The 24,004-nt window shown below is 47.1% G+C and overlaps 1 protein-coding gene across 3 annotated transcripts in view; it reads left to right on the top strand.

Moving 5' to 3' along the window:
- Window positions 1-1,190: 1,190 nt before the first annotated feature.
- Window positions 1,191-24,004, top strand: part of LOC138515788 (UDP-glucuronosyltransferase 2A1-like) — a 428,107-nt gene continuing 405,293 nt past the window's right edge. The window contains exon 1 of one of the 3 annotated variants that reach the window (XM_069630513.1): window positions 1,191-1,620. The gene's annotated coding sequence lies outside the window, so the exon portion shown is untranslated. Of the gene's footprint in view, window positions 1,621-8,469; window positions 8,889-24,004 lie in introns of those variants that run through there. The other 2 variants (XM_069630511.1, XM_069630510.1) reach the window with 2 other exon arrangements.

Below are 24,004 nucleotides of genomic sequence, written 5' to 3'. Positions count from 1 at the left end.
ATGCAGGAGAAGGAGTGTGAGGAAGGTCAGGAGAGAGTCTATAATTTGGTAAATTTTGCAGCAAAGTATTCAGCTAGGTCAGTAGATGTGAGAGTGGCAGTTGATAGCCATAGACTTAGGAGGAGTGAGTTTAGCCGGCGAGGATGGTTGAAGTGAGAGTCAATGGGCCTCATCATAAGTTTGCCGGTGCAGGAACTACGGTACCGGTAAGCTTGCCGGCAAACTACAAGTTGTGCTCGTAGGTGCCTTTCTGCCCGCCAGGTCTGACTGTTATAAACGGTGCCTATGCATCCGACCTCCCCATTCCCATTCAGCCCTATTGGGCCTATTGGGCTGAATGGGAATGGAGAGCATCTTTTTTCTGGCACCCGCGAATGGGCAATTACCGGGTCGGGCGGGGCCAGAATTCCCCGTTAATTGCCCATTCGCGGGTGCTGGAAAATATTGCAAGTTTGGCAGCAGCCTGCCGGTTTTACCAGCAAGGCTACCGCCAAACTTGTGATGAGGCCCAATGAGGGTTAGGAAGAATTCCCTTTTTGCTCTATCAATAGTGGGCTTGAGAGAGTTCAGGGCAGAGAGGTAGAGTTTCAGGTCCTCATATGAGTGGATACACCGCCATTTGCACAGCAGCTGACGATGTGAGTGTGAGGTAAACTATGATTGGGTAACACATTTGAAAAGTTTTTTTTTTCTTTTCTGAGGAGAAATCTGAAACAAATGCTTTGACTGACTGATTCTAAAGTGATCTTTAAATCTTAACCACTTTGCCCATGTTACAGACCCAATTTTTCCATTAATCTTTCTGAATTCTCCTTTGGGAGGCTAGCGAGAGGGGGTAGAAGGAGTGTCAGATGGTCTCAAGAGAGGAGCCAGTGAGGCGGCTTTGTCAGGAGTCGGCTATCTGCCGTGTTGTCTTCTCAGCCGGAGGCATCAGGACTTTTTACACAGTTTCTTGCGCCACGTCCGCCAAGACAGTTGCACCTCTGCCCCCATAAAGTGCGTTCCAATTTTAGGTAATAACTGATAAGTCACCAGGCAGCCAGGTACAGTCAGCAAAAAGGAAAACCTCTTGCACTGCTTAACAGACGTGAAAACTAAGAAAAATGTAATCAGTCACCAAGTTCCAAACTTGATCATGTTTTGTTTAATAAACTGTTGTACTGGGTGAGTTATAAAATGCATTAGAGATGCTGGCAGGCAAGTTGTTGTTGCTTTCAGGCAGGTTGTTGTTCTTCTGTGTGGGTCTGAAAGGAACTGCTCGCATCGTGGCACCAGGAACCCATCTGGCACCATCAACATTTGAATTGTTGATCAATGAAAACTCAACTACAACATCTCTGTGTGAAGCCCCACACTCCTGCCATCATCTCCATGAATTTACGCCTTGATCTCAGGAGGTGTTATTGGATACGCCAATCTGTCAAGTCTACCGTCCTCAGAGATTTCGCTATCATATATCTTTCTTGATCTGAGTTAATTTATTTGGCATCAAACCTGCTTGGCCCAAGTACCCAGCTGACGGGGCCTCCGGGCACACTCCTTAGTGGTGCCTGATCTGTGGATGGAGTGATCCTGTGAGTGCTGCTGTGCTTGGCTCAGCTGCAAGTCCCACCTTTTACAGTAAGTATCAGCAATCGATTGGTTCAATCATGTAATGCTTTATGCCTTTTTAGATGTATATATTTTGGTTGTGACATCCTGATTTTTTTTTAGGTGCTTATTAGTATTATGCGTGTGCAGTGGGCATTCACTCGTTGTGGTGTGGCTTAGGGACATGCGTTTAATTCCATTTGATTCCTCTGTCTGCAGATAGACCGTACACTGATATTCCGTTTGCTTTTGCATTTTTCTTTCCTGCCATTGAGATAAAGGATAGCAATAAACATCAGATGCAAAAACAAGTGAAAGAAACTTGAGGCCCAAGAATCCAGAGCATTAACACCAAGGACTTTCCAAGCTCAAGGTGCATGTGTTGCAATTGAATGCCCAAAGCCTAAAAAAAAATGAAAAAGCTTTCCAGAGCATCCAAAGAACTCATCCCATATCGAATAAAAACAGATCTGCTACATAAAGGCAGCCACGATTATCCTGGAGATAATAGATAATAAATCACATCAAAGCCTCCTTGACGCAAACTCCTCTCCACTGAACGCAATATTTAGCAACCCCACCACAGGAACCAGGTTTCCCTCCTTTTGCAGGAACAGGAGGAAGAAGCTATTCAAATTGTACCCAATATGAAAGCCCCAGCAACCCTGTGCCAACGGTCATCTGCCCCAATCATTAAACTATGAAAGCCCCAGCAACCCTGTGCCAAATGTCCCTTGCGCCAATCATTAAACTATGAAAGCCCCAGCAACACTGTACCAACGGTCGCCAGCCCCAATCATCAAACTTTGAAAGCCCCAACAACCCTCTGCCAACGGTCGCCAGCCCCAACCATCAAACTATGAAAGCCCCAGCAACCCTGTGCCAACGGTCGCCATCCCCAACCATCAAACTATGAAAGCCCCGACAACCCTCTGCCAACGGTCGCCTGCCCCAATTATTAAACTATGAAAGTCCCAGCATCCCTGTGCCAACGGTCACCAGCCCCAACCATCAAACTATGAGAGCCCCAGCAACCCTCTGCCAACGGTCACCAGCCCCAACCATCAAACTATGAAAGCCCCAGCAACCCTGTGCCAAGGATCGCCTGCCCCAACCATCAAACTATGAAAGCCCCAGCAACCCTGTGCCAAGGGTTGCCAGCCCCAACCAAAGAGCAGACCCCTGCGTAAGGTCCCTTCATCCTCTGTGCCCCTCTGTATCCTACCTCCACTCTATATCTGTACTGTTGTTACCCCTGAAAAGCGCTGCGGCATGTATCTGTATTGTTGTATACCTCTGTAAAGCTCTGCGCTGCTTCCCAAAGTTAGGTCCGTGCTCATGAATACCTTAACGAAAACAATAGTAATAATATTAAGCTTTGCAAAGCCTTGTTTCAAAGTTGGAGGGTCCGAGAACTCTTAAACAAATGGTAAACATATCACTCCTGAAGAAAGCCAATTCAGACCCCACTGTCCCCGCCAAATTCAGACCCTTATCCAATTAACTTTTCTTGCCAAGATCCTTCGAAGATTTGCAATGAAGCAGCTACAGCCAAGAAGGCCCACTGCCAGCTGCACCTCCTCAGAGGTATTCTTCCCTTTCTCACTTTCGCACAGAATCTCACTGTCTCCAGAGCCCTGGTCCTCTCTAGACTGGACTACTGCAACAGCCTATTTTTCAATATGCCTTCCTCTACTCTCTGCCCTCTGCAACTAACCCAGAACAGGACTGCGAGACGTGTCCTTGGTCTCAGGCCCAGGGACCGTATCTCTCCAGCCCTGAAATGTCTCCACTGACTCCCGGTGGCTGCAAGGAACAAGTTCAAGACCCTCTGCATCGTCGACATGGCCCGCCCTACATCCAACAACTCTCTTTTCCGAAACTCCTTCCTTCTCGAGCCCTTCCCTCAGCCACCTCTAACTCTCTAAGGGTCAGATGCTTCTCCAGGCAGAGAGTGGGGGGTAGATCTCTCTCCTCTGCAGGTGCCTCCCTCTAGAATGTCCTCCATGCCCATTTCAAACTTGAGCCGGACCACTTGAAGTTCCAGAAGCAGCTCAAGACTTTCCCTTTTGCCTCTGCTTTCTCTCTCTCTCTCTCTCTCCCCTGTTGACCTACATGTTTGCTGCGTTGACTGGTTGGCCAGGCTGCCCTCAGAGTCTCACTGGGTATCAGGATCCTCCACAACCAGTCGACCCCTGCACTGCCTCTGGGTCTACCATGCACTTAGGGGCTGTAACTGTACCCTACAATCCCCCACCTCCTTACACATACCCAGAGCCATGCTACCCTGGCTGCACTTTAGCCAGAGCAATGCCGCCCTGATTGCACTTCCCCCTTTCTTCTCCCTGGCACTTTCCCTTCTCCCCCCCCTCTGCACTTTGCGTTATCATACTTGCACAATCTGAATGACACAAGGCCTAGAAAGATTATTTGTTTTGTCCTCCCTCTGTCTTCCCTCTCTTGTCTTGTGGCACCTAGAAACACTTGTGTACAGGCGCGTTATGAATGATGTACCATATCATATCATGGGAAGGAGGTTGCACAGCTTTGACCTTTGCTTTGTCTTTATTGGTGTGGATTGAATGATATGCATTTATTTTTATTTGTACTTTTTGTTTTTTTAATTACAGGAGGAACAATGCTCTTTCGATCACGAAATAAAATACAATAGATATGAAATCATATTTGATGGGGTGAGTTTGAGGGACATTCTGACCAGTTGTGGAGGGGAGTAAATGGAACGGTCACTGGGTACAATACATAAGTGGACATACATAGATTAAGGAGAATCAACATTGGACATTTTTAAGTGCAGGTAAGCGGTACACCCAGCTGTGCTTGGGATGTGATCATGATGGGTGAACCAGTACAGTGGAGGCAGGAGAAGTAAGGGACAGAGGCAGGTTATAGGCGAGAGAACCATGTTAGCCAGCAGGCAGATGAATGGTAAGCTAAGAGGGTAATGCAGGTGCGAGGAGATAGGCTTTTAGCTTGGTTTTGAACAAATCCATGTGGACTGTTTCTTGGATGTCCAGTGAAAGAGAATTCCATTCAAGTGAAGCAAGAAGAGAGAAAGAGCAGAATTGAGAGGAAGCAAAAAGTGGCGCAAAGAGCCACAAGGGTAGTCGAGGAGAGAAGGGGCGGACCTCCTTCAATCACCCTAACACAGAGTAGGCCCACCTCTCAAGTACACATTTGTTTGTGAAGCAAGCTAATTGTACAAATGGCCCAGATGAGCTAGATGACACTGTAGAGTCAAACTAGCCCGAGTCTCCCTGAACCACACAAACATTTCACATTATATACATTTTTAACAGTTAAAATACTCCCACATATTTTATTACAAATCATCCCCCAACACATTATTGGTAAAACATATACAAAGAGATGTAATCTCCTTTAATTTCCACATTCTCATTGGACACATTTATTTAACTACCATCACCTTTCAAGATATCTTCACATCAGCTCATATTTACAGCACACCCATTTTTGGGATTTGTCCATGGTAGGTCATGACGACATCACATAGTTACACATTTAAACACAAATATAATTAATTACAAGTTCTATCTGGCCTATGACCTTCTGACCCTGGACTTGATGCACATGGTTTGCAAGGACAGTTCAACGATATGTAGAGGGGGAGAAATAAACAAGTTCCCTTTGAACTCGCAATAAATATCTTACCCACCCAGACCAACTGGTGTCCTTGTTTCACTCTAATCTAAACAACTACCAATTCAACACACATGGCCTCTGGACACAACCTGAGAAAATAATCAAAACCCATAAAGTATTTGTCAACTATGCCCTTAGGTGTCCCTTCACCCCAGGTTTATTACTCGGTTCCAAACAGATCGCTGGACTCCCCTGGAAAATGAATAACAAGCTCCCATGTACTTAAAAAGATTGCATCTCCTTTACACAATAGTGCTAAGTCATAAAAGCACTGAGCCTGCCAATAATTGACCATCTGACATTGTCGTAGCTGTTCACTGCCCTTCAACAGCCTTCAGCATTGCTAAACGAGTTTTCCCAGTCACACAGAGCTCCCAACACAAACCCTGGCTGCAGAGCCTGCCCAAACTATGAAAGAGCACACAGCATACAGATTTGTACACTTCCCATGTACCCCAACTGTCCCAAATATATGTCCCTTAAGACCCCCATGTATGTATGTTGGTGCATGCATGTTTAAATCTAGCACGTCCTCTTTACAGTGGTATCTTCATTGCAAATCTCCTTGATGGGCATGTGGAGCGCCTCACTGGTCAACTTCTAGGTGCTTACGTGGTACACCATACATATATTATGTTTATATTTCATCTACAGTTTTGGCATTTATCTTGCTGTGGAAGTGCAAATCTATAACGTATCAAAGTAAACACAAAGTAACACTAAAAGTAGTACATATCCCATTCCTATAAGCTATACTAAATACATGTTAAATCGCAACCTTAATGCGAAATTGCCTTTCCCTCAGTCACCAAAACTGTGCACGCAACGTGAGCCCCTCTTTCTCACTGGGACCTTTATCGACCACCCAGTAGGAGGCAGAGCGGAGATTACGAGAAGGCTTGTAGAGTTGAATATAGGAGTATAGATACAGTGGTGCCTTACCATGGATAGATTTGTAAACCAGGAGAAGAAACTTAAATCTGGCCCCGTTTTGCATCATCAGCCATCCAGCCTGGTGACAGTATGAGGAAGTAGGTGTGAAGTGAGGTAGTTCGAAGAGGGTCCTGGTGGCAAAGTTAATGATCTTGTCAAGAGGACAGAAAGCATAGTTGGGGAGAGCAAAGGGGATGCTAGCACACTAGTCCAGTTCAGAGAAGACAAGAGTGGTTAAGAGATGCTTTGTGGTGTTGAAAGGAAGGAGGTGCCTGATTTTCCTAATGTTTAGGAGTTTCAGTCAAGCTGTTGTTCCAATTTTGTGTGAGATGGGTCATAGATGATGCCACGGTTTCTAGGTGAATAAGAGTAGCTGAGAGTGCCAGGTGGGAAATGGGTAGGCAGAGGGAGAGATGAAAGAGAGTTTTTGACAGGAAGAAGTTTAATATCAGAGAGTGGAAAGCCATCCAATATTTAATACTAGAAAGACAGTTGGAAATTTTGATAGAGATCCGAGGAGAGTTCAGGAAAAGAGAAGATGATTTTGGTGTTGTCTGAGAAGAGTTGGTATGAGAACCCAAAGGAGGAGATTAGTGGCCCAAGAGCATGGGTGTAGCGTGTAAAGAGGAGCGGACCCAGCACAGAGCCTTGTGGAACACCAACAGTTAGAAGAGTGCATTGGGAGGTGTTGTTTCTCTAGGAGACAGAGAATTGCTAAGGTGATATAATATATGATATGATTGGTTATTTATAATGTGCTTAATACCCATAGGTTTCTAAGCACGGTCCCAGGGATCAAACCTGTGTTGCTCCGTGTCGTCTTGCTTCCAAGGCGAGCATGTTGTCCCTGAGCTATTGTCCCGAGACAAGGTAGGATTAAATCCAGGCAAGGGCTTGATCGAGAATTCCGAAAAGAAAGAGAGTATTAAGGAGATCACAGTGATAGACAGTGTCAAAGGCAGCAGACATGTCAAGGAGAATTAGGATAGAGAATAGGTTGGAGTGCTTAGCAGAGGTGATGAAGTTGGACACATTCATGAGAGCAGTTTCCGTTGATTGACAATAGCAGAAACCTGCTTGTAGGAGTTCTTGAAGGGTGTCAATGTCTAAGAAATTGGTATGGCAGTTCAACACAACTCTTTCGAGCACTTTAGAGTAGTACGAAAGGCGTAACACAGGGTGAAAGTTAGCCAATAGGTTCAAGTCAGCCCCTTGCTTTTTTAGGAGAGGAGAAGGATGCCCGTGGCTATTTTGAAAACCACTAAAGGGGCAGTAGGCTTGGCTAGCTGAGGAGTAAAAGGGTCTGATGGCACACAAGAAGGGTTAGCCTTCATCAGTAGAGTTAGAACTTAATCAGTATTAGTGTGACTAAAGTGGGAGATAGAGGCACAGGATGATGGTAGAGTAGGCAGAGTGTAAAATGCAGGAGGATGGAGTGTGAGGAAGGTCAGGAGAGAGTCTATAATTTTGGTAAATTTTGCAGCAAAGTATTCAGCTAGGTCATTAGATGTGATAGCCATAGACTTAGGAGGAGTGGGGAGTGAGTTTAGCCGGCGAGGATGGTTGAAGTGAGAGTCAATGAGGGTTAGGAAGAATTCCCTTTTTGCTCTATCAATAGTGGGCTTGAGAGAGTTCAGGGCAGAGAGGTAGAGTTGCAGGTCCTCATTTGAGTGGATACGCCACCATTTGCACAGCAACCAACGATGTGAGTGTGAGGTAAACTGTGATTGGGGTAACACATGTGAAACGTTTTTTTTTCTTTTTTGAGGAGAAATCTGTATCAAATGCTTTGACTGATTCTAAAGTGATCTTTAAATCTTAACCACTTTGCCCATGTTACAGACCCAATTTTTCCATTAATCTTTCTGAATTCTCCTTTGGGAGGCTAGCGAGAGGGGGTAGAAGGAGTGTCAGATGGTCTCAAGAGAGGAGCCAGTGAGGCGGCTTTGTCAGGAGTCGGCTATCTGCCGTGTTGTCTTCTCAGCCGGAGGCATCAGGACTTTTTACACAGTTTCTTGCGCCACGTCCGCCAAGACAGTTGCACCTCTGCCCCAATAAAGTGCGTTCCAATTTTAGGTAATAAATGATAAGTCACCAGGCAGCCAGGTACAGTCAGCAAAAAGGAAAACCTCTTGCACTGCTTGACAGATGTGAAAACTAAAAAAATTGTAATCAGTCACCAAGTTCCAAACTTGATAATGTTTTGTTTAATAAACTGTTGTACTGGGTGTGTTATAAAATGCATTAGAGATGCTGGCAGGCAGGTTGTTGTTGCTTTCAGGCAGGTTGTTGTTCTTCTGTGTGGGTCTGAAAGGAACTGCTCGCATCGTGGCACCAGGAACCCATCTGGCACCGTCAACATTTGAATTGTTGATCAATGAAAACTCACCTACAACATCTCTGTGTGAAGCCCCACACTCCTGCCATCATCTCCATGAATTTACACCTTGATCTCAGGAGGTGTTATTGGATACGCCAATCTGTCAAGTCTACCGTCCTCAGAGATTTCGCTATCATATATCTTTCTTGATCTGAGTTAATTTATTTGGCATCAAACCTGCTTGGCCCAAGGTACCCAGCTGACGGGGCCTCCGGGCACACTCCTTAGTGGTACCTGATCTGTGGATGGAGTGATCCTGTGAGTGCTGCTGTGCTTGGCTCAGCTGCAAGTCCCACCTTTTACAGTAAGTATCAGCAATCGATTGGTTCAATCATGTAATGCTTTATGCCTTTTTATATGTATATATTTTGGTTGTGACATCCTGATTTTTTTTGAGGTGCTTATTAGTATTGTGCGTGTGCAGTGGGCATTCACTCGTTGTGGTGTGGCTTAGGGACATGCGTTTAATGCCATTTGATTCCTCTGTCTGCAGATAGACCCTACACTGATATTCCGTTTGTTTTTGCATTTTTCTTTCCTGCCATTGAGATAAAGGATAGCAATAAACATCAGATGCAAAAACAAGTGAAAGTAACTTGAGACCCAAGAATCCAGAGCATCAAAACCAAGGACTTTCCAAGCTCAAGGTGCATGTGTTGCAATTGAATGCCCAAAGCCTAAAAGAAAAAAGAAAAAGCTTTCCAGAGTATCCGAAGAACTCATTATCCCATATCAAATAAAAACTGATCTGCTACATAAAGCCGGCCACGAATATCCTGGAGGTTATGCATTCCATCAAAGCCTCCTTGGCGCAAACTCCTCTCCACTGAACGCAATATTTAGTAACCCCACCACAGGAACCAGGTTTCCATCCTTTCGCAGGAACATGGAGGAAGTAACCATTGAAATGGTACTCAATATGAAAGCACCAGCAACCCTGTGCCAACGGTCGCCTGCCCCAATCATTAAACTATGAAAGCCCCAGCATCCCTGTGCCAATGGCCGCCAGCCCCAACCATCAAACTATAAAAGCCCCAACAACCCTCTGCCAACGGTCGCCAGCCCCAACCATCAAACTATATAAGCCCCAGCAACCCTGTGCCAATGGTCTCCAGCCCCACCCATTAAACTATGAAATCCCCAGCATCCCTGTGCCTAGGGTCACCAGCCCCAACCATCAAACTATGAAAGCCCCAGCAACCCTCTGCCAACGGTCGCCAGCCCCAACCATCAAACTATGAAAGCCCCAGCAACCCTGTGCCAATGGTCGCCAGCCCCAACCATCAAACTATGAAAGCCCCAGCGACCCTGTGCCCACGGTCACCAGCCCCAACCATCAAACTATGAAAACCCCAGCAACCCTGTGCCAACGGTTGCCAGCCCCAACCATCAAACTATGAGAGCCCCAGCAACCCTGTGCCAACAGTCGCAAGCCCCAACCATCAAAGAGCGGACCCCTGCATGAGGTCCCTTCATCCTCTGTATCCTACCTCTGCTGTATATCTGTACTGTTGTTACCTCTGAAAAGCGCTCCGGCATGTATCTGTATTGTTGTATACCTCTGTAAAGCTCTGCGCTGCTTCCCAAAGTTAGGTCCGTGCTCATGAATACCTTAACGAAAACAATAGTAATAATATTAAGCTTTGCAAAGCCTTGTTTCAAAGTTGGAGGGTCCAAGAACCCTTAAACAAATGGTAAACATATCACTCCTGAAGAAAGCCAATTCAGACCCCACTGTCCATGCCAAATTCAGACCCTTATCCAATTAGCTTTTCTTGCCAGGATCCTTCGAAGATTTGTAACCAAGCAGCTACAGCATTACTGCGAATCACGAAATCCTGGATTCTGTCCCGATAGCTCATCAGTGAGGCACATGAATAGCAATCAGCCTGCTGTGCTAATCCGACCCAACGTCATGGCGGCATCTGTCAACCATAGGATTCTAGTCAACAGATCAAAGAACCTAGTGAGGCAGCAGCAGGCTCTTATTATTTACATTTGGGTTTTTTTGCAGAGCACTCTTATGCTTGAAGGTCTCATAGCGGGCCTTATTGTTTACATTTGGTTTTTTTTGCAGAGAGCTCTTATGCTTGAAGGTCCCATGGCGGGCCATTTGTTTACATTTGGGGGGTTTTGCAGAACGCTCTTATGCTTGAAGGTCCCATGGCGGGCCTTATTGTTTACATTTGGGGGTTTTTGCAGAGCGCTCATATGCTTGAAGGTCTCATGGCGGGTCTTATTGTTTACATTTGGGGGGTTTTGCAGAGCGCTCATATGCTTGAAGGTCCCATGGTGGGCCTTATTGTTTACATTTGGGGGGGGGTTTGCAGAGCACTCTTATGCTTGAAGGTCTCATGGCACTGGTTAATTGCTGGAAGTGTCAAAAATGGTACTGGGGAGAGTCAAGTCTTTACTGCCCTGGTGGTTGGTTATTGCTCCGATGGACAGGGGATCTAAACTATTTATGTAGGGAGCAGTCATGAGATGGGAAGGCAGAGTCCCTCTTCCTTGTGCGGAGAAGCTCGTATAGTCGCATCTTTTCCATTGTTAAGGATGGGATGAGCCATGAAAGGATCCAGGGGTAATACACAAGACATTAAAAAGGATGTGCAACTGGGCTAGAAGCCACAGCAGCTTGTGTTAAAGGGTGGAGGCAGGAATCTCATGTGAGCCCCCATTCAATGGTGCAGCATTGTTCCAAATAATAGGCATGTGCTTGATAAGAAATTCTGCACTGCCAGGATGCAAGTGATTGCCATAATCTAGTGCCGAAGCAATGTGTGTCCATCAGTTCTGTGATCTGTACATGGAGAGAGAGGAACAGAAGGGATTTGCACAAGGCACGCTGGTGAAAGATGCTACAACTAGCGCTAATCTGAAGAGTCAGTCATAAGGAGCGATCCAAGTCAAGGTTTTTACGCAAGACTTAGTCTCTGGGCATGGACCCACAGATGAAGGGCAGACAGAGGAGCCCCAGAGGTCCCAAAGTGGATAGAGTCCTTTTCTCAGAGCCAATCAAAGCCAGTGATTGTGAGCAGTGCCATCTTCTCCTCAAACATGATCTCATGTGGAGAACCACAGGTATCATTGTTACCACCATGGCTTTTAATACCTATATGTTTCCACTGGAAACAATACTAGAACATTGCCCCCTGACCCATTCCAGACCTGCTTTGATAGCACCCAATTGGTCTTCAATGTTCGAACTGACCCGAACTCCTCCCAGCAGCTCTCCCCCCAAGACTGGGCGAGAACTAACACATTCGGTTTTAACATAAATAAAAGAGAGGTCATCAACAAAGTTACCGCCAACCTCAGTATCAACTAAGGAGGCGCATAAAATGCACTCCATCAAGGATACTCTCTACGAATCTCGCCAAATGAGTGACATCTTAGAAGGAAACTGAGCCTCATCCAAGTCCTGCTTCCCATGGAACAGCCTGCAGATGCAACTGAATCTACAACAAGACCATCAAGGTTTAAAAGGGCTATGAAGGTTGAACTCATGACGCAAGCCTCAGATAAGGAACATTTAAAATGACTTTCCTTAAAACGATCAAGTGGGCAACAATGTCTCCTTCATTGTGCGCGTATGTTTTGTCAATAGATGACATGCGCCCATAACTCCTGGAAAGCGGTTCTTTGACCTGTGTGAAAGACTTAATTGTGTTCATACTCCCCCTCCCCTCACCCCCCATTGGTCCCCCTTTAATCCTTTTCTTGCTGTACCTGGCCCTTTGAAGTGACATGTTATGCGTATGGTGAATTACACATGGAGCTCATTTTGCTTAATAGTGTAATTTGGTGGCAGTGAGCCATTATGTGTAGACATAAGCGTGGGCGTCTGCCGCTGCCACGTTTTGGTCATTTGCATGATGAAGTGCGAAGGTGCATGGCAAAAGGCAGTGTACAAGTGTTTACAATTACAATTAAATGCTGCATGACATGCCAGCAGGCTATGCAGTGTTTAATTGTAATTATAAACGCTCCTTATCATGCAAGCATGGTAGGCAGCATATAATTGTAATTGTAAATGCTGCCTACATAGCAGGTATCATTTACTATGTTTCCCTATGGAGTCTGCCTTCTTTATGCTAGCGCATAAAGCCGACAGACTCCATAGAGATCCCCAGCATTTGCGCCATCAGGAAAAATGGATGCTAGTGCAAATGCTGCAGCATTTGCATTCCCCCCTCCTCTGTGCCACAAAAATGATTGACGATGGGGCGTGATGTGAAAGGAAGGCGTGAAAGCCATACGCAAGACTTTTACGCCTTCCATTTACGTTATGCCTCGATGAGTGTGAACTCCATAGTGAGAATATTCCTGTATTGGTAAATTGACCAGTAACATATTGCCATTCGCCATAGAAATTTATGTTAGATAAACATCAAATCGTCCGATACGTGTGTCTATATCTGGGCCATAACATGCTGGTTTCTGCCATTTTCTCACACATCCTGATGAATCATTATCCCAATTGCCTATTCCATATTTTGCCAATTTCATTATTGCTTTTACTCCAAAGATTACACAGAGGAGATACCCTACTTCCATTATCCATTTAGCTCCCTTCTCTCATCAACATATCATGTCTCCTGCCAAAGAGCCTAAGAGGAAAATACCCTTTTGAACACCCTTAAACAGGACGGAAAATGTGGGGTGCATGTTGCTTCTACACATTTAATGGGAGTCCACAGTCCATAACTCCTGACCCCCCTACTAACCACATTCATCCAGGTGGACAGCAAGACCTTGGAAGATTGGTTTATTTTGAAGATGTGGTAGTATGGTCACTTGAAAGCAGCTACATGACCTAGGTAATGGTTGTGTGGTCTCTTTCCTGTTATCATTTCCATGAGGGTTTCACTAAAAGGGTGATTTTGAGCAATGGGTTTGGTTGTTTGTACTCCATCTGTTGTCTTTTTAACACCCCAAAAGTGCCCCTCTCTATTTGCAGCAGCCTTCCAACTCCTAGGCCACTCCTTGACTGCCTGTGACTGGCCATCAGAAATGTGGGCATGGAAGAATTACAGTCATCCAACACATGAAACGCATTAGGTGCCCCTCAACAATAGATTGCACACCGCATGCCACCAAAGCACACTTGGTCTTCCTTTGCACATATTGATTACACTCTCAGAATCTCATTATGGGTCCTGTGGATTTTCTCGGGGCTTAGCATTGCCACATGCAGTAACCCGAGGTTCTCCGCGGTATTGGGTCCTTACTGCCCTACCAGTGGGGAAGCATGCAGATTGTCTTCACAGATGCAATATTTCAGAAAATCCACGTCTTGTATTTTCACTGTAACAAAAGGTGTGCCCACCACTTACAATGAAAAAAGTCTGTCATTGTGTGTGTCAGGGGAGGAAGAGAGGGTTACTGCTCTGTTTGAAATAGTGTGGAAATACGTCCATCTTGTAATCCCCAAAGTACTACATGAGGTATATACATCATGACCTATAATCACGCAACCAGTAAGAACGTTTCTTTCCATTTTCCATCACGGCCTGACTCCCAGTGAGGGTGTCAGTATGTATCTTCGTCGGGTCCTTGGTTAAGAAGTTTGGCAACTGTGGAAAACAAAAGTGGATGCCACATGAATGCAAATAAACCAAATGTTATGAGGTGTGTAGGAGGATGAGGCATCCGTCAAGACTTGATATTATCATCCAAGGGGAGAAGATAGAAGAAATTGATTACTTCGACTATCTAGGTATTAGGATTTCTGCTCACGACTCCTGGGCGAAACAGGTGTTAAACGTCAATGCTGGGCAGTGGTCGAAGTGAGCAGGAACGGCTTTTATTTTTTTCTGTTCTCCATTCCTCTACTTTTTACGACCATATTCACCATTATATATAGAGGATTTGTCCATTCATTGCCCTGTGCAAGTCTGAAGTTGTAATAGGAGCCTTAGTTATTAGTCATGTACACTATTGCAAAGCCCCAACTGCAAAACCTTGTTACATGTTGCACTATGCTTTCTCCTACACTCTCCTCTGCCGAGACCAGAGTTCCACTACTTTTTTCAGTGCACTTCTACCACTGATGCTGGGTTAGGAAGGAAATGCACTGGCGTGGTGGCGATTGCCAATAGTGCTAAGATTAACTCTTTATTACCAGCATTGGAAATATACAGGGTGCAGGTGCTGGCAGGAGCACTAGATGGTGCCCAGGTATGGCGTCCATCTAAGTTAAAGGTTCTTTCAGTCACAGAAAGCAAACTTTTTGAAAAGGTTATCAAGGTTCCCCAATAGCACTCCACATTTTTTAATCCAACGATTTATTAAGCAATTAAGAGCAGACTAAGAGGTGAAACTAGCAGCTAGTATTATCACATAAATCCATGTATCACAATGATATATACATTCACCTGTAGGTTTGCCTACAATGCATAACTCAATGATTAAGTAGGTAAGTAATCAGATGCAGAGAAAATGACTAGAACCAGTACATTCCCAAATCAATGATTAGCTAGGTAAGTAATCAGATGCAGAGAAAATTAATAGAACCAGTACTTTCCCCATTCCATTTTACTGAAGAAGTCCAGCCATAATATGCATGGGGCCCAGTGCCCAAAAGTCACAGGTTCCAGTACAGGTTTCTCCATAGAAGTTATTCTCTAAAAGGATGCAATGAGCTTGTGGTGGTGATTTCAAAGAGTACAAAACTATTTAGAGGTTAAATAAGTAGTTGTCCAAAGACAGGTAAGTTATTCTCTCTTCCAATCCCAGGGCTGGTGCAGAGGTAAGATACTTGACATAGGTTTGAAGACCAAAGGTAAGTAAAGAGGGAGTTAGGCGACAAAAGGCTTTGCACCCAATGTTATCCTAAGGTAGAAAGTGGGGGACCGGAACAGTTAGGTTTGCTTACCCCCCTAACTCTGATTTTCCCAGGTCACATGGTGGATCATCCCAGGGTTGCTGGGGACACAATCTTCTGTATTTTGCGCAAGAGGCTTGGCAGGTTAGAGTGCTACTTCTGGTCAGATCTAACTGCAAGATGCAATACCAGAGCATTGAAGAATGCAGACTGTCGCGGTGAAGACCGCTTCAGGTCACTTCACAGGGTGGATAAAGATGAGTTCTAGTGGCATCTGCTTGGATACTAGGACCCTGACATTTCAGAGATGGCGAGTTATGGCACAATCTGGAGACTAACACTGTTCCATGCTTGAAGGAGGAACAGCAACGTCTCTAGTGAGGTAGCCCGACAAGGGAGCTGGGTCAGTGCAACGGGCAGTCCAGGGACACTTCCGAAGGCTCTTAGGGTTTGCAACCTCAAGTAGGGATTGAGACTAGTTGGTCCCCCTAGACCAAGGGCTGAAGCACTAACAAGGGCCTTCTCAAATCTTGCAAAGGCACACCGCTTCACTGGGCCAGGCCCTGGATAGGATACTGGTCCACAGAAGAAGTCATCCTCGGGTCATCAGTGGACTGCTCTTACTTGCAGGATTCTTAGCTCCAACATAGATCTGAAGAATGGCTGCAGAAGTCCTCCTCTTATCTAGAATTGGAGCTGAAAGCAAGTCTAAGTCAACCAAGGGAAAGCATCTGCCACATTTAAACAGCTAGTAGTTGTCCAATCACGGACAACTATTGGTTTCACATGCATCCAGCAGCATCCTCTCTGGCACCAAGGTATGTGGACTGGGACCAGACAATCACAGCCCCCTCCCTTGGACTCACACACACACAAAGGCTCTCTAGCCTGCAAAAGCATCAATTTTCCCGGGCAAGTGCATGGCCTTGTATGAGATTTCCTGACCTGAGAGGGCAGGAAGAAGCCCAAACAATGATATGGCCAAAGAACAAGCAAAAAACCTCATGACACACCCATCTTTGGGTGTTAGCCACCTTTAGTAGCCATTTGCAGTAAATGCGAAAGTGCAAAGTGAGCAAAATAAGAAAACATGGTAAAAATGTAACTGCTGCCACCAGCTTCTCTTAGGCACATATAAAAATATCCACAACTCATAATAACAAAAGTTAAGGGAATGCAACGTATCCCCATTGCACTGCACTTACCGCGGTATTACGGGTGTCAGTTTTAAATCCCCATTCCTTGGAATCCCATTGAACTCCATGGGAGACTTTGCCGGTATTCCCACAATTTTTGCCATTAATGTGCCTGAATTACCTCCAGCTTATAGCTAGAGGTAATACAGGCACAACGTTGACAAATGTTTAGTTGGCCGGTGTGGAAATGTGCCGGTAAAGGTTAATACCAGGACGTTAATTCCACACCGGCCAACTTAGAATGGGGCCCATAGTCTCTCAGTGCTGACAGTTTTAGGGACTAGTCAGTTTCCCCATAACATTAGCAAAAGACACAGGAAGTGAAGCTGAATGCTTTACTTCCCTTCAAAAAGTCACAACAGGGTAAGCCATAAGTAAATAAAAGGGTGTCCCATTGAAGTCAATGGAGGAATAGGTGCAAAAGAGAATATCTTTCCTAACAGTAACATTACATAAACGAGGAACCCAGAAATAAAAATCCAGGTATTTTTTCTCCAAACTTGTCATATTCGAAATTCTGACATTCAAGCCCTCCCAAATGTTGTTGTGGGCCTAGGGAAGTCTCTTTTTGGAACTGCGCTCCATGGAATACAGTTGAGTCCCATTATAAATTCAGTCCAATTGTACACATAGCTCCTCCCCCTTTTCCTTCTCATGCCTCCCTGAGCATCTTATCTATCGCTCGCCCTCATCCCAACTATTTATCCGACTTAGCTCCTCCTTACCACTACTGAATGTTTTATCGTACAGCTCCTTTGCCGCTCAGAAAGGCAAAGCACTTCTGCACCATAACCTATGGCAGGAGTCGCTATACCAATGCAAGTTACCATAACAGAACTCAGAGGTGCTTGTTGTAAATAACAGAAAAAGGTGAGCATATGTTTGTTTTACGCCGCGGGGGTAAACAACAAAACAGGCCCCAAGCATGCCACAGATGCGGCAATGAAGATCATATTGGGTGCGACTCTGATGCCACAACAAAGCGAAACGTTCTCCACCTGCAAGAGTGTTGGACATTCTGTGTAAGTCTGCAGGCAGAGGTTCAACCTCATAATGATCATAATGTTCGGCGAAGATCTCAGTGACAGTCCCACAAGCAGTGACAAAAGCCCCATTCTGCTTGTGCATGCTCTGAACTCAATCAGAAAGTCAAAACTGCATTGTTTGGTGAAAGTTGACAGCAGCAAAGTCTGCCTTTTGGCTGACTCTGGATCAGACCTCACAGTTATCCTACTTCAGACCCACAAAGACATGGTGGGTAAGGATAAAGTGCAAGTAAAACATGGGACAGTCGACAAAGGGTCCAAAGTAAAGTTAATAGGCTAGAAGAAATGTTCCCTAAGTTTCAAAGGCAGGACCAACCAGGCAAGGGTTTACCTCACAAAACACAGCCAAAAGGGGTTGATCAAACACATCTCGGCATAGTGTTGGACTCCAACAGCAAAGAACATGTGCACTTTCTGCAGAGCAGCAAATTAAATTACATTCTCAAACATCTGAAAGAAGTATTTTTCAATACTTTGGGATGCATCAAGAAGTATTTACACAAATCCGCACCTACCTGGACAACTTTCAAGACACTAACCATGGAAGACTTCACTGCCAACATTGCATCCCTCAAGGCCACATTGTATGTGGACAACATCCTCCCTGCATACGTACTCAAGAGCCTTCCGGCTGAAACACTCCTCCCTTACCTGACAATCACCAACAGCTCCCTAACTTAAGGCACCTCCCCCTCGACTCTCAAGACCGTATAAATCTTCATGCTTCTTAAGAAACCAACACTGGACCCTGACAATTTCAGCAACTACCTCCCCATCACCTATCTTCCCTTCCTAGGTAAGATTATTAAGAAAGCAGTAGCCACCCAACTCCTCTAACACATTGATGCCAATAACCTCCTTCAGTCTCACTAATCTGGCTTCAGACCCAGATGAGCACAGAAACAGCTACCATCAAGGTGATCGATGATGCCCTTCAAATCCTTGATGTTGGACATCCTTGCTTCCTAGTTCTCCTTGACCTCTCAGCAGGATTTGACACAGTAGACCATCAGACACTCACTGACAATATACATCGTCGCATGGGGTTCAGCGAGATCGTCCTCAGCTGGTTGAAATCCTTCCTTGCAAATCGCCAACAGTTCATACAAAGGATTCTTCCAGATCATCAACTCTAGCCATAACCTTTGGAGTCCCACAAGGATCCATCCTGTCCCCTGTGATCTTCAATCTATACATGGAACCAATAACCCTCCACGCTCAAACAATGCACACAGACCCACCCAGGCCCCAAACACACTACCCAACCCCATGTTGCTATTAGGAGCAGGGAGGTGAGAGCAATAAAGGCACAGGTGCAAACAATACACACAAGAGACCTACAAAAGACCCACCCAGGCCCCAAACACACTTCCCAACACCATGTTCCCATTTGGAGCTGGGAGCCTTGACATGGAACTCTACATGCTGCGAATGGATCTCCAGAGGCCTGACAACCAGCCCAGGGCACAGGGAGCACAGGAGGGGGAGGGGTGATGAGGAGGCAGAGAAGGAGGAGGAGGAGGCCAGCCACAGCAAGGCAGGCAGCCATCCCCACGGTCAGGCCAACACCCAGGGCCCTGACTGATGGTCAGTTGATAGCCGAGTACAGGCTGGACAGGGCTACCATCACCCAGTTGCTAGACACAATCCAAGGTGACATTGGTAGCAGGATTGCCATCAGCACTGCTGTGCCCCCACTCGTGAAGCTTATGTGAGTCCTGCAATACCTTGGGACAGGTAGCTTCCAGCACACAGTTGCCATGATGCATGGCATGGTCCAGTCCACATTCAGTGCAGTCCTGGGCCAGGTGCTGGATGCACTGCTGTACCATGTGAAGGAACACATTGCATTGCCCACCACCCAGACACAGGTGAATGAACTCAAGGCACAGTTCTATGTGATTGCCCAGGTGTCCAACGTCATTGCTGCCCTAGACCTCACACATGTTGCGCTGGTTGCACCCCGGGACCATGAGGCAGCCTAGAAGAACCGGAAGCATTTCCATTAATTGAACGTGCAGATGACCTGTAGCACAGACTTGACCATTAGCCACTGCTGCGCTCGCTACCCTGGATCCACCCACGGCTCCATGGTGCTGTGCAACAGCCCGCTGCCAGCCTACCTGGAGAGGCACAGAAGCCAACGCACATAAATAGTGGGTGAGTACAAAGCTTGCCTGAAATGCATGTCAAAGTACAACAAATGTAGGGGGAGGGGCAGAGCCACAGCCAGCACCATCACAGCATCGGTACCATATACGTGTGGTACACAAGGTCACCTGCACACGGCCAACACGCCTGGACCCACACAAGGTGATGGCCACACACTTCTCAAAACACCATAACACATGTGACCACAACAACCAGAATGCACCTTGTCTGTGTTGCAGTACTGCTTTACAACCTGGCACAGAATAGTAACATCACCCAGGGCACCACACAGGAATGCAAAGTGAGAGGAATGCAATAACAATCCTCTGAACCACTGCAGATGATCAGTATCAAACCCGAACATGAACATCCCTGAGAGAGTGACCCATGAATGCACATTTAGATGCATGTGAAAGAAAACAAAAACTGGTGCCATGTAGCTAAAGCTCTACCATCCACTGAGACAGCCGCAACCAAATTAAAATCACCACTGGCCCTGAACAGCCAGTCATGAGGGGAGCCTCATCCTGATGATCCTCATCCTGATGATCCAGTGGATGCCCCACTGTGCCAATCAAACCTAGGGAGCGCTGCATGTAGAAAGTGGGCTACAAGGGACATGGCGCACATTGCAGAGCAAACCTGTGGAACATAAATACACCATATTCAAGGGACAAGTGGTTACATGATGGTATTTGATGAGCAGGAATGTCACACACAAACCCATTCACAGTGCATCATCCACCGGTGCAACTTCAGTCATCCCATGTGCAGCCAACTATAATCCACCATAGGGCAGCCCACTTAATCACACAGGGTGCATGTATGCATCAGAAGATGCATAGCATGAAAGATGATGGATGTATACTAATCAGCCAATCACATTCCATGTCCCTGTTGCACATAAAGATGACCACAGTGCATAGTGTATTGATGCTTAGTCCTTGCACACCCATTGAAGCGACCTAGGCCTCAGGTACACATTTCATCCCATGCAGGTGATTCAGGATATCCGCTGCTCACCTGGCTGATGATCCCTGTGCAGAATCAACAAACTCCGGCATAGCTGGCATACAACATTGCCCACAGTAGGACCCACATATGTGTAGAAAGGACATTTGGTTTGTTGAAGGCACGGTTCCGGTGCCTGGTCCGAACTGGAGGAACACAGATGTATGCACCAGAAAAAGTTCGGAAGATTGTACTCACTTGTGCCATGCTGCACAACATCTGCTGCCGTAGGAGTGTGCCACTACCCCCCTGATGCATACGGGCAACACCCAGCAGATGGAAGTGACGATGACCATGTGCCCATTGCCAGGGCTTTTGCACATAGAGATGAGGTGAGGGAGGGGAGGTTGGCCAGACATGCGTTGATTGAGAATTTTTTCTAACGTAGTGGATCAGCACAATATAAAATAAATAACACATGTACACAATCATGAATGTCCTTGCTTTACGTCATGTTTGAACAGACTTTAATTAAAGTGGAACTAACCCCTCCCCCCACCAGCTCCCCAGCACCCATATCCCCCTGCCCCCACAAACTCCCCAGCACCCATAACCCCCATACCCCCACAAACTCCTCAGCACCCATACACCCCTCCCCCACATACTCCCCAGCACCCATACCTCCCTCCCCTCACAAACTCCCCTACACCCATACCCCCATCCCCTCACAAACTCCCCGCTCCCACACCCAGCGGATGGGAGTGACGATGACCATGTGCCCATCGCCAGGGCTATTGCACACAGAAATGAGGTGAGGGAGTGGAGGTTGGCAAGACATGCGTTGATTGAGAATTTATTCTAAAGTGGTGGATCAACACATGTCACGGAGAGCACTTGTAAAATAAATAACACGTGTACACAATCATGAATGTCCTTGCTTTACGTCATGTTTGAACAGACTTTAATTAAAGTGGAACTAACTCACTGCCCCCAACTCCCCAGCACACATACCCCTATGCCCCCACAAACTTCCCAGCCCCCACAAACGCCCCAGCATCCATAACACCGATCCGCCCACAACCTCCTCAGCATCCATAACCCCCATCCGCCCACAAACTCCTCAGCATCCATACCCCCCTGCCCCACATACTCCCCAGCACCCATACCCCTCCCCTCACAAACTCCCCCGCACCCATACCCCCGGCCCCCAACAAAGTGCAGATGGGTCCATGGGCCCGGCTCTCAGGCAAACAGTGCATTGTCCATCTGACATGGAAGTTGTCGCTTCCCACGTGAACCGCCTTCAGGTGAGCAGCATTGCAAATGACGCAGTGACCTATGCCTGGGTGACCCCTGTAGGGCGCCATCTGTGGGTGTGGTTGAGGTGGATGGCAATGATGCAGCCAACTGCAGCTGCTGGCAGAGGAGATTGTTTGCCTCACGGATCTGTTCTGCATGCACAGATTACCCCTCACCTAATTCACATACTTACTGGCCAAACCCTTTGAGGGCCACAGTGCATGCCTCTACAACCTCACGTGTGCGTGCATTGTCACGCACCATGGTTTTGGCCGCCCACCTAATTGCACTGCTAATGGCCTTGATGTGGTGGTTGTGTTTGCTGGCCATGCCCTCGATCCAGCCGTGCCATGACTGTATTGGCGGGACCTGTTCCCATGTCCGATGCGGGGCTGCTCTGCTGGACAGGTCTACGTGGTGTCATAGTGCTGCTGTGCCGAGCAGGTCTATGCAGTGTTGTAGGGCTGCTGTGCCTGGCAGGTCTATGTGGTGTTGTAGGGCTGCTGTGCCTGGCTGGGCTGCGCAGTGCTGTGGGGCTGCTGTCACTGGAGGTGCTGGACTGTCTGGTGGTGCTGCCGTGGATGGAGGGGCTGCCAGCGATGACCCATATGAGGGTGTGTCCTCATCCACCACTGGTGTGTGTGCGCGGCGGCGGTGCACAACATGTGGACTGTGGATGGGAGTCACCACATGCTCAGGGGTGCCTTTGGGTGTGTCCATTTGCTGCACTTGACTGTGTATTGGCGTTATGACAGGTACAGCATGCTGCTCTTCAGCAGATGAGGCACCCTACCCTGGGGTGGTTGCATTTGTGGCAACTTCAACATCCTGTGAGCCCCTGGTGGCTTTGGACGGGCTTGGTGCGCCGGCCCCCATGGCTTGTGTGCACCGAGGGGGTGAGCCCCTGGTTTCTTGTGTACACTGAGGTTGTGAGTCCCTAGTGGCTTGTGTGCGCCAAGGTGGTGTGACACTGCTGCAGTGGGGTGGAGTAGGTCATCCACCTTGGCGTGTCCTACCGGGCCCTTTTCATGCTGGCGGTGCTGGTGGAGGGGCGACTGGGCAGACGTTGGGATGGGTCTGCCTCCTCGTCATCCACGTTGCACTCAAAATGATGCCTGCGTGCCTGTAGGGGACATAGCGTATGGCATGAGGATAGGGCACCTCAAATTATGTTTATCCATTTCACTGCTTACAGGGGGGGTGTTGTAGAGGACAGTTTCAATCATGCTTAGGCTGTACCTGTATTGTATTCAATGTTGGTATTACTGGGGCATACTACGTGAGGGGGGGGACACAGTTTGGAATTGTTGGCATAGCCTTTTCATACATATGATGCACAGCTGGCATGCTGTAGTCAGGGAGGGGGTGTTGGTACTACACACGCCCACCTAATGTTGCTGTGCCCCCGCCATGGATGTGTGTGCCATGGTGCTTGCATGTGTCCATTGGCTGCCCGGCTCACAACTCTGGACCCCAGTAGTCGCCTAGGTGCACCGGTACAAGGGTGCTGTGGTGGGTGGCTGTGATGGCTCACATGCACTGCACCCCTTCACAGTGCCCGGCTGTCAGGCATTCACACAGGGATGGAGTGGTGGCCTATTTACAATGCAATTTGCAGGGAAGGGTGCCTCACCTCCAGCTTCCTGGGTGCCGGTGCCTGTCTCCACTCCTCCAACTCCCTCAATGGATGCCATGTCAATGAGGGTGGTCCACTGCTCATCCCATGGTGCCAGCTCCGGTGGTGGTGGTGGTGTTGGTGGCCATCCACCAGTCACCATGCTCTCACTCCTGTGTTGTCCCAGGAGGCCCTGGACACTGACCCGCAGGTCGTTAAATCACTTGCGGCAGTCCTCTCCATCCCTGGGGACAAGGCCCACCGCATCGACCTTCTGGCTGATGTCTACCCAGATGTGGTTACGCCACTGTGAGCCTGTCTTTTTTCTGTTGGGGA

Source organism: Ambystoma mexicanum, chromosome 6q, assembly GCF_040938575.1.
Source record: "Ambystoma mexicanum isolate Mex_15411 chromosome 6q, UKY_AmexF1_1, whole genome shotgun sequence".
Classification (NCBI taxonomy): Eukaryota; Metazoa; Chordata; class Amphibia; order Caudata; family Ambystomatidae; genus Ambystoma; species Ambystoma mexicanum.
Note: the sequence above shows the minus strand (reverse complement) of the source record. Positions and strands in the feature narration are given on the sequence as shown.